General features: G+C 36.4%; 1 protein-coding gene across 1 annotated transcript in view; it reads left to right on the forward strand.

Moving 5' to 3' along the window:
- CDH7 (cadherin 7) overlaps positions 1–14957 on the forward strand; it is a 113036-nt gene that overhangs the window by 40531 nt on the left and 57548 nt on the right. The gene's annotated exons all lie outside the window — the stretch shown is intronic.

Consider the following 14957-nt stretch of genomic DNA (forward strand, 5'->3'; position numbering starts at 1 on the left):
GGAAGTACCATTCATAATATGACCTTTTAAATAAATGTACTTGTCATGACAGTTTCATGTTTAGGTAACATATTATATTGACATACCCTTTAAAGATATTTTGTGTATGTTCTTGACATAGATTTTTAAATCATAAGCTAAGTACTTCTACTGAATTACTTTAACCTAATTGGAAGCTGGTATACATAAGCAAAACACAGATCCTCACTCTTAAGTGCCCAGGAAAAAAATGCCTTAATATCTTTCTTTCACAAGCCAATACTAAACAGATATTTTGGAATTATAGAAAGGAATCTTACAAAATGAATCTTTGGGATTTTCTGAGGACACAATAGTCTGAACATGTTCTAAAATACTCATGACTCTGTCAGAGTAAACTACTGAAATAAATAAATAAATAAATAAATAAATAAATCACTGCTGACTTTCCCAAGGTGGCATAACTACTCAATTCCTATATGTATAATAATTTTATGAATTTTTTAAAACTAAGGCAAAATCATGCACCTAATACTCAGCCCCAATACCTTGTGTAGTTCCTCAAATGTACAGTATATATTGTATACCTACTATATATTTATTGACTGGACAAATGATTGTAGTTCGCCTATGTTTGTTTAGAGATGTATAGAAGGACCCTTTAAGATTCCTTAGTTTAGTATGTTTTGTGGATGGACAAAGTAAAGACCAGAAAAAGTACTTATTTCCTTGGGTTATCCAACATCAGAGCAGGTTGAGGGCACTATTGCCCCGATCCCTTGGCTCTCGTCCTAAGTCAGGCTGCATAATACAGACAGGAGTCAGTTCTAATATCATTTTGACTCACATTGGCAATTTTTGATCATGTTGCTGAAGAAGTTGTTTGATTCATCTTGAATCCCGTTTTGTGGAATATTGGATAAGAGAATATAGCTCTAATATTTAATACTTATTTGAGTAGAAAGATTGAAGAGTCATACTATGAAATCAATGTGGCTATCTAAGAAAATTACATTTTAAAAATCTGAAGGAAATTCAACAGTTTAAAAGCGAAACAGAATTTTGCAAACCTCAGTCTTAAGCAATCAATGGTCTTATTCATCCTTTATCACCTGTTTCTCAGACCTGTGATGTGGCCACCTCACTCTAGGTGGTACTGTTGGAGTTCCTCTGTTAATAGCAAAACAACCTATATGCAAAGATGGAAAAAAAAAAAAAAAAAAAAGCCCTGGCCATTCTCTACCAGCAGGAAAACCAATGATTAGTGATGCCTTTCCAGAGTCTGCAGGGTAATAGCTATTTGAGAATGTCCTACTCATTTGGCAACCTAATTATTTACTTTGCTCTATGGTGGCTGTTGCTTGTCCCTTCCATCTCACTCTCTTTTTCTTCCTATTGATTTACCTATTTTATTACATTTCTTCATGGAAATGTTTATCCTTAGGGCATTAAACACTGCAATCAAGACTGTTAGTGTATAGGAAGGCAGGAGATTGAAGTTTCCGTGGTTACAGAGATGGGGCTCTGAGAGGACTCAGGAGAGACTTTGTTTTCCTTATTCATTTCTAAATGATATTTTGCTTAGAGGGGAAAACATCTCTTAGGTCTTCTTAGGTCATCTGAGCCAGAGTGTTGTCTTATTATTCTTTATGTCTGCTATATTTTAGAAGAGACAATTATATATCCCATGGAGGGTCCTGTTATATGAACCAGGTTTATTTTTTATTTAGGAAGCTTTAGTGCTTATTGAAATTATGTCAGAGATTGTTTGAGATATGCTTTTAAAAATTTGCACCTTCTTAGCAAATTATTGTCAAAGTTTTGCAGACATGCTTATTTTCCCTCTTTTACATCTAGCTAATAAATCTATTTTTCATCCTTAAAAATGATATATCAAGATAACAGAAGAACATTTTCCTCATACTCTTTCTATATTTCTTTCTTCCTTTTAGGCCAGGGGTTCTTACCGTGGGTATATAATAGTTTGACCCAGGAAGCTTTTACAAATAAAAAATTCTGGGCCCATGGGTAGATATTCTGATTGAATTATTCTATGGTGAAGTCTGAGCATCATATCACTTGAGCTAACATAAGATGCTCACCTGGGCATGGAAAACTGGGAAGAAGGCATGCAAATTGGATTCCTGGGTTCACTGAGCTAAGACAATTTTGCTTCTTTTTCTTCCCAAATGAAAAACACCACAGTGAATCCTTCTCACTCCTGGGATTGGTTCATTCACAGTGTGAAGTTTCTATAAATCAAAGTATCTGAGAGCATGGAAAAACAACTAAGTCAGATATCTACTGAAACAAGTGGCATTTTTCCTGAGGTTACAACTCTCATGAATTTTGCCACCCTGAAACCACTGCTTCAGCGCTGCTGCTTCTAATCTGCAAATACACATCTCTCCCCGCCTTATCTAAATGTTCCTCTCAGTCGCCTATGCATCTGATGGAGAGAGCATAGTATACATGAGGACAGATGTACACAGGGAGCTAAGTTCTGCCATTCATCAGTTACTGAGTTAGTAACTTGTATGCATGTTGCAGGTCAGGTCCCCAGAGATACAAGCTTCGAGACAGGGAATTGCCTGTCGGGAGCTTATTGGAGTGTATTCTTAGAATAACCATTTGTGAGGGAGAAAAGAAAGGAGTAGGATTGGACAGTAGAAGGAGTTGAGCCGGCCTACCTAGGACTCAGCTGATCTTTTGGGGAGCTTGGGAGTAGGGAAGGCTCTCAGAGTTGTCCTGAATTAAGAGGAGATGGAACAGCTTTAAAGCCCCACATCAACCAGTCTTTGGATGTGAGATGCCACAAAGAAAGATGCAGTAACTTGGTTAAGGTGGCTTTCTCCAACTGATGACCATTTTGGGGAAGGGCTTAGCTGAGAAATGTCAGCCACCAGCACCCTCAGTGTTTCGTTGGGTAGGGTGGGGAGCGGACCTGGGGGGCTGTCGTGATATGCCTTGGAGTCCACCCTTGCATCACTCACATTCACTAGCTTCACGTAATACATTCAAGAAAAAACTTTTGCAGAAATATATTAGGCCTCTTTTCCTGGTGGAGTTCACAAGAAGGCTAGTGGTCTCATCATTTCCCTCTCATCTCTAAGTCCTCCTCAGGCCAAGGTTCTTGTTCTTGTCCATTTTCCATCAAAATAGACAAAGGAGCATCAAGAGACACTCAAGCACCCGAATTCTAAAGCTATTTTTCTTGCCCCCATTGTATAACAGAAGCCCACTTCCTCCTGATGGTCAAGGTCAGTTACACCTAGCAGGACAGTGGCTCCTGGCCTTATCTGCTGGTCCTTTGGAGCTGGGAGGCCAAAGAGAATGAAGGAGACGTATCTTGTGTTCTTGATGGAAACACCCTGCCCTAGGAAGGGGAAGCACACATTCCCCAAGTGCGTAAATAGTAGTGGGGTAAGACAGACAGTCCCACTCTAACGCTTTGGTTCTTGGTCCTGTGTGTTCTACCTACCTCAGGAAGCCGAGTAACGTGGGATGGGGGGTCTGTCTTCGGTGGAGCGTGTGTTTTAGAATGTAGATTATAATACATTTAGGCTATAAGCTCTCTATTTATATATCAAATGCCAACATTATTCTCTATTATAAATTAGGGAATTCTGTGTGTTACTCAGTCTGACTATCCCTAGAAAGGAATTTATTTCATTAGTTGGCCTAGTTCATTCCTGGAAATCAAGTTCTGCTTTTCATTGCCAGGCTAACTCTTAGTAGTATCTTTCTTGTCTCAACTTAAATACCATTTCTTAATAATGCACTTTCCTGAATCCCTAGGGTTAGTTTGGTTTTTCTGCCATGTGCTCTCTGGGCACATGAAGACAGGGGCTACTTGGTGCAACACTTTAGGCTCCCTCTTGCTACCCTATTTGGTTATCCATATACACCCACAAACTAGGAATATAGTAGATAGTCTATATTTATTTTTAATAGATAATTAATAATGTTAGTATGTAGATAAAAATAGAAACAAATTCAACTCAATTTAATTTATCAGGACAATCCAGTTTGGGCACCAGGATAATGTCAATGGTATCCATCTAGTCCATGTAATAGCTAATGTGAAGTAGATGGTATTAATTTTAACATGATACTTCAAATAACAAATAAAGGGACATTTTTAGTGTGTAATTTTTATGCACATGCCATAAAGGGTAAACTAGATAAACACTAAATACTGAATAGAGAATAACTGAGACCAACTTTGCTTAATAGATTATAGAATTAAAAATGCATGGGCATACCTACTATATATTTAGAGTTAACTATCATAGCCTCCTTACTAAGATCTGATTAATAAGTTTAAATGTTGAGTCGCCAAATCACTGCCTGTCCTCCTCTTGAGCTAATTTCTTTTCTCTATTCACCCTATTTCTGTGTTATCTCTGACATTCTCTGTCCATATCTTTATTCACACATTGGCCTCCATTTGTCTGCATTAGATACATATTATCCATATATTAGAACCAATAAGCTATTCTAGAAAATTCTCACTTTAGGTTGCACAAGTATTGAAGTTTTCTCCCCTCCCACAAATGCAGACTATAAAATTATATTTCCATTGCTTTAGCTATTATTGTTTCTATTTTCTAATGCTCAAGGCAATGCAATGTAGAAAAGGTTAGAAAATATTTTACAAACACCTTATGCTCTTGCTGTCTGCAAGGTGCACATGAATGCCTTCCCCAAAATGCCAGGTACAAAACATCTGTGCAAGTCTTAAGGATAATCTCTGCATATTGCTTCTGCCTCCATTGTGGCAAGTATCTCCCAATCTTCTCTAATGTTAGGCCAGGAAAAAGAGTTTTAGATGTATTACTGCCTAGAAGCATTCAAAAGGCTTCATGTAGGGTTTTATTCACTGGCCCAGTGCTTTTGAATGGATCTGTGGTGAAAGGCTGAGTTTTTTGTTGTTGGTAGTGTTTTTGTGCATGATTATTTGTTTTTTAAGAACAGAGAACATATTCTGTTGTGACCTCCCAATAATTTTATAAAATGCAATAAAAATAAATTACTTAGATAAAAAAATCAATCCTCATTATTGTTTGGGAGTTCAACGGACATTAAATTATTCTGTGAAATTACTATCACAGTTGCTAAGCCATTCCTCTCACTTTCTGTATTTACTTTGACTTGGAAAAATGGACACAATCCTCAGACTACACTTTGAGTGTGGCTGCTTTAGCCTCATTTATATATTAATATATTTTCTGTTCAACCAACCTCATTTAAAAAAAATTAAAAGTTATCCTCTTGAGAAAAAAGCTTAGCCTCTACAGGGATTTGCTTTTAACTGATTCTCACCCATTTCTTGGCATTTATTAATACATCTAAGTGAACAAGGGGTACTATACCATCTGGTGAACATGAAGTGTTTATGAGTACACTAAGCAGGGATGAGATCTTGGCTTCAATTTTGATCATTAAGAATTCAACTCTAGGCAGATTCCTTAAGTTGTGTGAAAGTTTTGGATCTGGCCTAGAGATAGCAATCAGAGATAGGATGAGATCAGTGCTGTGGAATTTTCTTCAGGGAAGTGAATGTAGCTGTGTGGAACAGAGAATGCTTTTCTGAGTTGCTATCTCTTGGTCCCTGATCAAAAAGCTGTGGTTGTGAACGTGAAGCTCTGAGTAACCATGCAGTAGGTGTATGACTTTGTCACAAAAAAGCAAGATGGTTTTACCTAAGGAATGCAGGTATTTCTATTGTACTAACGTATGGAAACTTATAAATATGGATAGAAGGTTTCACTTTATGAAAAGGTTTTCAGATGCATTACTTCATTTTGTCCTTACTTCAGCATTGAAGGCTATGTGCATGTTTACAGATATGATCTATAACAGAGGAGTCAACTGGGATTTAAAAGTGGTCAAGGCAGCACAACAGGGAACAGAAGGGAGATTCAGTATTCACACCTGGGCTCCATTGCATTGACCTTACAACTGTGTCCTTCTGCTACTAGGTAAATGAACTAAGACTCCAGAATGAAAGTTCATTACAACTTAATTACTGTAAACTTTTTCTGAGAATAAAAACAATATGGGTAACTCTTCCTTTTTATTCATTAAAATAAAGGAAAAAAAGAATGAGATTTTCTTGGCAAATTTACCATTATCTGTACACTTCTCAATTATATCCCTTTCCTTTATTAATTTCTGTGTAATAATTAATACTTATACTTCTTAAATTACACATCTTCATCAAAAGTATTTTACAAGTAAATTGTGTTCGATTACCCTGGACCATGATGATAATTATAAATTAGGAATACTTCAGCCAGAAAGAAATGGCTCATGCACTTGTTTTCATCTATAATATTTCTTCAACCGTTTGATAAGTACAAGGTAACCAGTGGCATGCGAAAAATGTTTTTTAAAAGGCATAATGAGAAAAGAAAGCTTCTTTATAATGTGAATATTCATGTAGGTTTATTTCTGCCAATTATTGTTTAAATCTACCTTCTATACTTACAGTTTTGTTTTTAATTTCAAAGTATCATGGGGTACAAATACTTTTGCTTTTTAATTGCTTTTATAATGCTTGAGTCATGGTTATAAGTGTGCCTGTCACCAAGATAGTGTTACTCATTAGGTAGGTTTCTGTCCATCTCCTCCTCCCCCCACCTACCTGCTTGATTCCCAACGAGTTTTACTTCCCTCTATGCACATATGAGCTCATCAGTTAGTTAAATTTAATAGACAGTACATGTGGTGTTTGTTTTTCCATTCTTTAGATACTTCACTTACAATAATGCTCTCCAGTCTCATCCATATTTTTGCAAAAGGCATTAAGTCATCCTTCATTGCTCAGTAGTGTTTCATGTTATACATATACCACCTTTTGTTAACCCACTCAGGAACTGATGTCACTTGGGTTGATTCCACATCTTTGCAATTATGAATTGTGCTGCAATAAACATTCACATGCAGGTATCTTTTTGATAAAATGCCTTCTTCTTCAGGTAAATACCTGGTAGTGGGATTGCTGGATCAAATGGTAGTCTATTTTAGTTCTTTAAGGTATCTCCATGCTATTTTGCATAGAAGCTGTACTAATTTGCAGTCCTACCTACAGTGAATAAGCATTTTTTTCTATCTGCATCCATGGCTGCATCTATTGTTTTTGGACTTTTTAATAAAAGCCATTATAAAAGGGGTAATGTGATATCTCATTGTGGTTTTGATTTGCATTTTCCTGATGATTAGTGATGTTGAGCCTTTTTGCATATGTTTACTGGCCATTTGCTTATCTTCTTTTGAGAAGCTCCTGTTCATATCTTTTGTCCATTTTTTGATGGGGTTGTTTGATTCTTTCTTGCTAATTTGCTTGAATTCTTTGTAGATTCTGGTTATTAGCTCTTTACTGATATATATATCTTACAAATATTTTCTCCCATTCTGTGGGTTGTCTATTTGCTCTGTTGATTATTTCCGTGGCTGTGCAAAAGCTTTTGAATTTAATCAAGTCCCATTTATTTATTTTTGCTGTTGCTATGATTGCCATTAGGGCACCCTTCATAAATTTTTTGCCTTGGCCAATATCTAGAAGAGTTTTTGTAACATTTTGTTTTAGAATTCTTATGGTTTCATGCCTTACATTTAAGCCTTTTATCCATCTTGAATTAATTTTTGTGAGTGGTAAGAAATATGGATCCTGTTTCATTGTTCTGCATGTGACAATCAAATTTTCCCATCACCATTTATTGAATAATGATTCTTTTCTCCAGTGTATATTGTTGGTTGTCTTCTTTGTCAAAGGTCAGTTGGCTGAATGTGGATGGTTTTATATCTGATTTCTCTGTTGTGTTCCATTGGTCTACATCTCTATTTTTGTGCCAATACCATGCTGTTTTGGTTACTATAGCCTTATAGTAGAATTTGAATTCTGGAAATGTGATGCCTCCAGGATATGTTCTTTTTGCTTAAGATTGCTTTGACTATTCAGTCTCTTTTCTCTTTCCAAATGATTTAGTCTCTTTTCTCTTTCCAAACAAAACATACAATTATATTTTCTATATCTGTGAAACATGACATTGGTATTTTCATGGGGATTGTATTGAAGCTGTCAATTACTTTGGGCAGTATGGACATTTTAACAATGTTGAATCTACTAATCCATGGGCATAATATGTTTTTCCATTTGTTTGTATCATCTGACAATTCTTTCCTTAGTGTTTGGTATTTCTCTTTGTAGAAATCTTTCTCTTCCTTGGTTAAGTATATTCCTAGGTATTTTATTTTCTTTGTAGCTATTGTGAATGGTATTGAGTCTTTGATTTGATTCTCAGCTTGACTATTACTGGTGTGTAGAAATGCTACTGATATGTGTACATTGTTTTTGTAACTTGAGACTTTGATGAATTTATTTATCAATTCCAGGAGTCTTTTGGTGGAATCTTTGGGACTTTCTAGATATAAGATCATATCATCGACAAAAAGCGGTAGTTTGACCTCTTCTTTCCCAATCTGGACATCCTTAATTTCTTTCTTTTGCCTGATTTCTCTGGGTAGGACTTCCAGGGCTATGTTGAATAGAACTGTTGAAAATGGGCATCCCTGTCTCATTCCAGTTCTTCATGGGAATGCTTTCAACTTTTCTCCATTCAGTATGATGTTGGCTATGGTTTGGTCATATATGGTTTTTATAATTTTAAGATACATTCTTTCCATGCCAAGATTGTTGAGGGCTTTTATCATGAGAGAGAGAAAAGATGGCCTATTAGAGACATCACTGGCTGGACCATCCCAGAGGGATGATAGGATTTCAGATAGGGGAGAGGGGAGAGGAGATGCAATGTGGGTGTAGGTCATAGAGAGAGGTGCCAAAGCCTGCGGGGATCTAATGGAGGAAAATTTCAAAGCAGAGAAGGAAGGAGATTAAGGAAAAAAGATATCAGAGAGGCTCTGAGCCCAGTGAAAGGGTAAGGAGTGATCCTTCTCACCCTTCCACAAGCATTCAGTGGCCAGTGGCTACCAAGTTTCTTGGAGGCTTTTCCACCCCCATGGGCCCAAGCACAGTGACAAACATGGTATAGTGGAGAGAACTTGCATGATCCCAGAGCTTGGACACTCCGTATGGGGCTCCCCTCCAAGGAGAGTGTCAGGAGAGGCCAGAGAGCTGGCTTTCTTCCATTCAGACTCTTCCTTCCCCATCCCTCTCCAAACCACTGCAACTGGAAAATCAGTTTGGGCCAAGAATTTGGCCAGTGGCCACATGCTATACTTATAATTTTAACCTTGTAAAAGCTTAATAAAAGCGTCCTGCATTTGTTCTAACAATCTGGAATATAATTTTAAACTTTAAAAGTCAGGAATTTATAATAACTAAATAAATGATAGAACATTCACTTTAAAGACCTTTGCTAATATTTTATATAAATCACTCTCAGATTGATTAACTCACTGCTCAAAGAAGCACACTTTTTTTTCTACCAGCATCACTACATTTTTATATATCCTTGCAATAGCAGTATAAAGTTATAGTTGGCATTTTTTTCTTCTCCCAATGTCCATTACAAGGAAAAATTGAAAATAAAACTATAATTATTGTAAATAGGTCAGTGAGAATAACATAGGCTTTAATTTATTTTTATTGTATTAATGTCAAAGCTTTCATAATAAATATCTCTTTCCCAATAGTTTCATGTTATGTCTATATTTGCTCTTTTTTGTGACATGAAAATTTAGTATGTTTTTTAAAGCCAAAAACATTAAAAAGTGAAATCCCAGTATTATGGTAATTTATTACATTCCACCATATCATCTGAAGTAGTGGTCACCATTGTTCAGTGAAGTCCAATTGTGGATATATTTATCTCCATTTTACAGAGGAGTGGGTTAAGAGTCAGAGTAAAGATAAGATCATCAGGAACATCAAATAACAAGCAGAGCTTAAGAAGTACAGAGAGGAATGAAAAGTTGACCAATTTGTTGAATTGATTTTTTTTTTTACCTCAGTCTGCTAAATTGAGAAAAATTTCCTATTTTCAGACTTTTCTTTAATCAGATGGATTGAAAATACTAGACCAGGTAGCTCATATCAGGTCCAATCTGGTTAAACAGATGTAATAAATAGTCAGAATGGCAGTGCGCTGCTCTGGTTTTAGTTTTGGTTGCTACGATCTTAAAATAAAAAATAAATGATGGACAAAAAATAATTAATGAAAATCATGAAGATTCTGGCATCTCAGAACATGCAAGGATCTTTCAACCTTCCTTGAGGACCTTTGTGTGTGTGTGTGTGTGTGTGTGTGTGTGTGTGTGTGTATGAGAGACAGACAAAGAAAGAGAAAGGGAGATAGAACTACTGTATAAGAAAAGCTGGGGAAAAGAGAAACAGAGAGAAATAAGAAAGCATGTCTGTCTCTGCGAGGGCTCTGTCTCCTGGGAAACACAAACATGTAAATGTGAAAGTAGAAAATAACACGCCTAGTATTATATTACCATGAGCAACAAAATGAAGTATCTGAACTCCAACTAGATGGTTCAGGGGATTAGGGAGAAGTCAGAGACAGAGGATGTTTTTTGTTTGTTTTATTTTTTGCCTAATGTTATTAGAACTTAAAAGGATAGAAATTGAAATAAAACAAATACTACTATTTTAAAAAGTGAATTATAAACTTACCAAATTTAATACAACGTACTGTTTATTGAGAATATGGACTATGATGATAAATTTGAACCTAAATTCTCAAGGAGTTTATTAATAATTAAGTTGGCTATAAAAACAACTAAACTAGATTTTCAGTATGAAGCAGAATTAAATGAATTTTGCCATAGAAATTTGAACAAAATGCTATGAAAAATAATAGGACAATTGTAAAGTTTCAGTAAAAGGGAATTTGTATTAAGCTGAATTGGATGTCAGTTAGTGTGTAAGACAATGAAGGATGTGTTGAAAAGGTGGGAAATGCTTGCTATGCTCAGACAGAGGGACCTGTCCAACATGCTTGGAGCGTAGAATGTGAAATGTGGTGGAAAAGTGAGAATAGGGAGATGGTGTACACCCAGATTGGGCCCCATGCCTAGAATTTTTGGTTAAACCATGGGAAGTAATCAGACATATTTCATGAGCATGCTGAAAAGGCCAAAGGATGAGGATCAAGAGTCAGTCGGGTAAATGTTCCTCTCACTTTCCAGTGACTTCTAAAGAACTGGATTCTCAGCAAGGATGTGCTTTCCACATGTTCTAAAACGAACATAACCACAGCAACAGATGCTTCACAGTTGGCTGGACCCTGGGGAGCCCCATGCCATGCCCATGTGCTGGTCCATCATGAAAAGTCCTTCAGAGCCAGTATTGCTGTACAAATGTGAGATGGTATCATCTCTCAATACTATGTTTTAGTACTCAGTAAAGATACTCGTGATATGTAAAACCATATTTGATGGATGATGTGATGGAATTTAATGTATATTTTAAGTTCTGACTGTTATAACAGCCTGGACAATGTGAGTTATTAAAAGTAGGGAATAATTAAGGAGTTTTGTAACAGCCCAAGTGAAAGGTTAGAGGATTCTGAACTAGGAGTGTAGTTCAGAGAAAATGAAAACAGTATAGGATATAATAGACACATGGGGGTGCTTTATCAAGCAGGATGATGGAAATGTAATAGATTATTAAGAGATATATTTTTGGGTACCTGTACCATGTTCTTTGCATTCCTGGCCTGTGTAGATTACGAAAGTCCAACCCAGTTTGATATTTCTTACATTTTTCCATACATGATGCTGACATAGTAACATATAGGATTCACATAATCATTATACCTCCCCCTCTGCTTATCTTTTGCCTGATCATGAGATAGACTCAAATAAGGGTTCTGTGCTCCTTACTTTTTATGCTCATTTGAAAAAAAAAAATCCTTTAATTTAAATATTTACTTTAGAGTCACACAAATACTTTGAAAAAAAATTCAGGAACCCAGGCAGTAAAGGTGAGTTTTGTCGGATGATTAATGAACTGAGATTTTTTTTTTTTTAGTTATTGTCTAGACTAATCTCAGGATCACATTCATAGGGGTATTTCCAAGTGAAATAGACATAACATTATGAGTTCTATTCTGCCCCAAATACAGTGCAAACATTTGGTTTGGGTTTGGGTTGTGTTTGTCATTTTTTTTTTATTCATTTACCATATTGTGAGACCATAGTTTTTTTTTGTTTTTGATGTTGCTTTCTGGCCATAGGTTTTCACTGTGAAGAGTAACACTTCTCAGTTCTATTTGTAATAGCCAGTTATTTACAAAGATATGTCTGTGTGTGTGTGTGTGTGTGTGTGTGTGTGTGCACCTACATAGACACATGTCAACTTAAGATGTTATTTGTTATTTCTACAACATTTTTCTTCTTTGCTGAGCATTCTTTTTCATCTGGGTGAGACAGTAGTTTTTCAGTAAAAGCGGAAGTTTCATTTCACCTCTCAAGATTAGTATAATGCACATAGTCTCACAGATTAAACGTCTGAATGCATCTGATAATTACGTACCCATCTTAACAAATCAAAGTTAGTCAACCACTTTTAACCACAGATGCTTACACTAACCTTGCAAGGACACTGAGTTTAGATTCCAAGTAATTTTCTGCTTGTGAGTGTTGGCAATGATTACAAGCCTAGTGATGGTACCAGCAGGGAGAAATTGTTAGTGACAGGAAAGATAGTGAAGTTCATGGCTTCTGAAACAGGACATGTGTGTGTGTGTGTGTGTGAGTGAGTGTTGGGGGGATAGTAGAAGAGAAGCAATCTTTCTGTTGAACGACTGGAAAAACAACCAAATGAACCTTTTACTTTTAAGCTCTTAATGCTGTCAGTAATGGAGAACAACGAACACCACCATAGTGTAAAATACAGCATCACAGCACAGGGTGAAGTTCATAGCCAGTAATGTATATTTCATATTGAAAAGACATTTATCCTCTCCCCATACCTGGAATACCACAGGGACAATGAATAACCATGCCATGAAAACAGCAATCAGTTGATAGGAACTAGTTAATTACGAGGGCTGGTTCTATAAATGGAAGCCTTTAGTGTGATTTTGGGGTGGGGAAAACTTTTGATTAAAGACACAAACCATGTATTACTGGTATTTTTTATGGTTACCTGGCTGTTTCTCTAACGTTTCACACGAATGTCGGCAGTAGGATGTAGACAAGACACCACAAAGTACTGCCCCATACGAGCACAGGAGAGGGACAGGTAGCATTAAGAGAGCAGCATTGAATGTGAGTTGAGGGACTGGAAGCTTAAAAACAATTTATTTTCATCCATCATCTGCATTTGTCTCAGAACTCAAGATTTTTGCTATGCATTGTTAAATGTGATAGAGTTTATTGTTATATAATGGCAAGAAAAGACTGTTCTGGTAAGTCATAAAATGCACTGATGGAAATCATTCCAAAGCACTGAGCTTCTCTAAGATTTGGGGAGTTATTGAGTGGGGACTTGTTGCATGTATCCTTCTTTCTCTAAGTTCTCCTTTGCAGGACTCTTGGTGCCCCCCACACAGGACAGCTCCCACACATGACATCCTGACTCAGAGGCAGGATCGCATTGCAGGGAATGGAACCTTGGGCCTTCCCCCAGCCTACCAGCTTTCATAATCCTGGTATTTAGCCTTTCTGTACCTCAGTTTCCTCATCTGTTGATAGGATTAATAACAGCAGTTGTGAATATTGAATGAGTGCTATGTAGAGAATGTTAAGAATAGTGACTGACACCTAGGAAGTTCTCAATAGTTCAAACTAATAATTCTCATATTTATTCCTTCTTAAATTAGAGAGAGATAAGTACATAATAATAATAACCCTGAGAATGACTCAAGAAAATTAAGTGATTCACAATAGTTCGAGAACGCACCTTCCCCATACGCTGGATAAACGCGTGGCACAGTTATCTACTAGATAATTCCACGTTGAAAACATTTAAATTATAACTTGTGCCAGAATTATTTTTTGTATTATTTAGTCCTGACTAAAAACTTCAGATACAGAAAGATTTGCTCCAGGTATTTAAATACTCTGCAGCAGATATAAACACAGCTGTTACAGTGTAAGGGAAGAATCACTTACAGGAAACCATGGTAAGGATGAAAATCTACTGTGCCCATACTTTCCTAAGTGTTTTTTTTTTTCCATGTTTTCTATTTCTTAGCACCTAATTCTTTTTAAAAATGCAATCCCAGTTCCGTAGGGCTTTAAAAAGCTTTTTTATTTGGTAAATTGGGTTTTTATATTCATTTTAACCAAAGTCCAGAATGATAGCAGTTATAGAGAATGAAAGATTGTTGAAATGATAGGCTGTGTAGTGTGTTTCTCAGGTTATGAAGTTCAGGAAAATGTGTAATTATTTCTGAGTTTCCCAGGGTTCCTCTGTTCAACATAATGTTCTGACATACAGCAGGGACAGTCCCAGATATGAAATGCAAATCAGTAGGTGCTACCTCTGCTGCTGATGCCGGGGTTAATCATGCAAATCTAATGCAGTTCCTGGTATTTCAAGAAAGGTTTTAGTTGAAGTCCTATGCACGTATTGATTTTAAATTCCCACTTTGGAGAGCCGTGTAATTTTTTCTGCTTCATATTTTAAAACACAGAACAGGATTTGGAAGACAGATTTAGTGACTGGACATCCATCTGTATTTGTTAATCACAGAACGTACTGTGAGTAGGGGCCAGGGAGGAGGGAGAAAAGGTCACCCTTAAAGAAGGTGAGGATTTCTGAGCATATTAAATTATACGTTAGAACTAAATTTACAAATGTTCTATAGAAAGTCTCTTTGCTTGGAATAAGATCAAATCAACGAATTATACATGTTTACTGAATGCCTGCTCTGTTCAAAGAAGATGGCTAGAAGTGGCAAGGACAAACCAAATCAAAAATAACACTACAACAATTTCCTAACTTTGGGAATAATAATAAAATACCTTTGGAAATGAGACTGTTTACAGGAAGAAAT

The sequence above is a fragment of the Lemur catta genome, chromosome 16, assembly GCF_020740605.2.
Source record: "Lemur catta isolate mLemCat1 chromosome 16, mLemCat1.pri, whole genome shotgun sequence".
Lineage (NCBI taxonomy): Eukaryota > Metazoa > Chordata > Mammalia > Primates > Lemuridae > Lemur > Lemur catta.